Here is a 2,584-nt window from a genome sequence, read left to right on the forward strand (position 1 = left end):
CTGTGCTGACAGCTCAGAGCCTAGAGCTTGCTTCAGATTCTGTGTCTCCCTCGCTCTCTGCCCTACGCCTGCCTGTGCTCTGTCGTTCTTTGTCTTTCAAAAATGAATAAACACAAAAAAAAAAAAGAAAGTGAGAGGACAACCTACAGAATGGGAGAAAATATTGATAAATGATATATCTAATAAGGATCTAATGCCCATAATATATAAGGCAGATTTAGAACTCAACAACTAAAAAAATAACCCGATTTTTGAATGGGCAAAGGTTTTGGACAGAGTCCTCCAAAAAACACATATACAAATGACCAATAAGCACATGAAAAAATACCCAATATGATTAGTCATTAGGGAAATGAAAATCAAAACCACGAGGTATGCTCCAGACCTGTTAGGATAGCTATAATAATAATTTTTTTAAAGACAATAGCAAAGGTGGGGTATCACGTGACCCCAGCCCTCAGGGAGTGGGGGAAATACGGTTCCCCTATCCAGCTTGATTCTTTGCCTGCCCCTTGAGGCCAGGTGCCAGCCTGAGCTCAGCCTTCTCCTCCCTAGTAGATGAAGAAAGCCCCACCCCACAGACCCAAGCTGGTGAGGAGGGTGGATCTGTCCCCCAGGTCCTGGAAGGAACCAGGTACTGTGGTAGGCTTTGCAGATTCAACAGTATACAAGACAAAGTCCCTGTCCATATAAAGTATACATTCTAATGGAGGAGACAGTCCGCAGAAATGCAAGTTGCCGATGAAGTATATCTTATTTTTTATGACATGAAAGTTCAGAAGTGCTCCACACCAGAAGAAATCAAGAAAAGAAAGAAGTCTGCCATGTTTTGTCTCAGTGCAGATAAAAAGTGCATCATTGTAGACGAAGGGAAAGAAATCTTGGTTAGAGATGTGGGTTAAACCATAACTGATCCTTTCAAGCATTTTGCAGAAATGCTTCCTGAAAAAGATGTCGCTATACTTAGTATGATGCAAGTTTTAAAACTAAGGAATCCAGAAAAAAAGCAGTTAATGTTTTTGTGGGTTTTTGTTTGTTTGCTTGTTTTTGTTCTCAAACGATTTCCAGACCTGAGATGGTAGTTATGGCTCTGCCTCCATCCTTGGACATTCAAGTTGAAAGGAATAAGAACCGGAGAGACCTAGAGATTGCTCTGTTCCTAGTTCCCAAGGACAGAAACTATTCTCTGTGGGAGGAGTAGACAAGGGTATCAGAACCAGCTCCTCTGGAAAGTAAAGTGATGAATGTGAGCCCCAAGGATGCAATCATAAAGAAATTTCAAGGCATAAAACATGAATACCAAGCAAATGGGCCAGAAGACCTCAGTCAGGCTTGTACTGCTTACAAGCTAGATGGATCCTTAATTGTAGCTTTTGACGAATGCGGTGTAGACCATCATTCAGTGCCACAAATCAAAAGCTTCCATGTTTAATGTTATCCTCTTGCTATATAAGCAAAACAAGTATGTTTAGGCCAGGGTTCCATTGAGGGGGAGCTGTCTTGTCATCGGTTAAACTAAATATTCTATCAATATGCAAAAATGGTCCTAAATAAATCTAAAATCTGAAGACATATATTTTGACATTAAATTCTTATTGGCTCAATGCCTGTTTTGATGAGTTGGCTTGTAAAGATTTTTGTTAAACCCATGATTTTTAATCACATAGTTCACAAAACAGTACAAGGCCATATGAAGAGAATTATTGCATCTTTGCTACCTCAACAGTTACTTTGTTTCTTTTGCTTAGAGAATTGGTCACAATCTGGTTATAATTTTGGCCCCAAATTCTTTATTCTCTCTTAAGCTAAACCATACAATGGAAAATAAATCTCCTCTCTACATGTAACAGCTCTAATATACTAGCTACAGTAAGATTAAGTCAGGCAGACTTAATTCTAGCAAGCGTGTAATGGAGACTGCCTAAGAATTGTTCACACTTCTCACTAAGGAGGGCATTTGTTGGGATGAGCACTGAATGTTGTATGTAAGTGATGAATCGCTAAATCTACTCCTGAAACCAATATCGCACTGCATGTCAACTAACTAGAATTCACTTGAAACACGAAAAAAAAAGAAAGAAATGTGCACACTTCTAACCAGTGCTAATCTTGCAAAACGTTGTTTTGAGCACGCAGTTGAAACGCAGGAAGCAGTTCCTTGCACCTATAGTGAGCTCTCACTCACTAGCTGGGAGATTGTTCTGAGAGTGACCTAGCATCTTGGAAATCCAATCATGATGTGTCCTCAGGAGAATGTGCCATACCTTGTAACAACTAACAATGACGCAAATTAGAGTTCCATTGTAATATACTCTGTTAGTGAAAATCATAAAATGGTGTATTGACAAGTTGGGCCAACTGTGACATCTTTGCGTCTCCTTCAGAATTGTGTTGCTTCTGGTACAATAAGGTGTGGAAGAGCATTGAGTTTATGTTTACTCTGGGGCCTGGGAGAACTTCCTAATTTCCTAGAGCAGTTTGTTGATTTCATGTGAAATGGGGAGCAGGTATAATGGATGACACCCACAGGAAGCCACTGCCTGATGACACTTGGAAGTGATTGTCTTTAACATCACAGGCATAG

At 40.0% G+C, this 2,584-nt stretch overlaps 1 pseudogene; it reads left to right on the top strand.

The window, feature by feature from the left end:
• The first annotated feature begins 725 nt into the window (after positions 1-725).
• LOC125153708 (destrin-like) lies at positions 726-1,432 on the top strand (annotated as a pseudogene).
• Positions 1,433-2,584: the final 1,152 nt, after the last annotated feature.

This window comes from Prionailurus viverrinus, chromosome A2 (genome assembly GCF_022837055.1).
Source record: "Prionailurus viverrinus isolate Anna chromosome A2, UM_Priviv_1.0, whole genome shotgun sequence".
Classification (NCBI taxonomy): domain Eukaryota; kingdom Metazoa; phylum Chordata; class Mammalia; order Carnivora; family Felidae; genus Prionailurus; species Prionailurus viverrinus.